This window comes from Eimeria mitis, genomic scaffold (assembly GCF_000499745.2).
Source record: "Eimeria mitis Houghton genomic scaffold, Emh_scaff909, whole genome shotgun sequence".
Classification (NCBI taxonomy): domain Eukaryota; phylum Apicomplexa; class Conoidasida; order Eucoccidiorida; family Eimeriidae; genus Eimeria; species Eimeria mitis.
This window is the reverse complement of record NW_013576689.1, coordinates 1,461-1,684: the sequence shown is the minus strand read 5'-3', so window position 1 is coordinate 1,684 and position 224 is coordinate 1,461.

The following is a 224-nucleotide window of genomic DNA, read 5'->3' as shown; positions in this document are numbered from 1 at the left end:
CCTAAACCCTAAACCCTAAACCCTAAACCCTAAACCCTAGGTAATAGAGAAGAGAGAAGAGAGAAGAGAGGAGAGAGGAGAGAGAGGAGATGTTGTGGCTTAGTGTTTTATACTAAACCCTAAACCCTAAACACCAGGCCGTAAACCCTAAACCCTAAACCCTAAACCCCAAACCCTAAACCCTAAACCCTAAACCCTAAACCCTAACCTCGTGATCTATATGT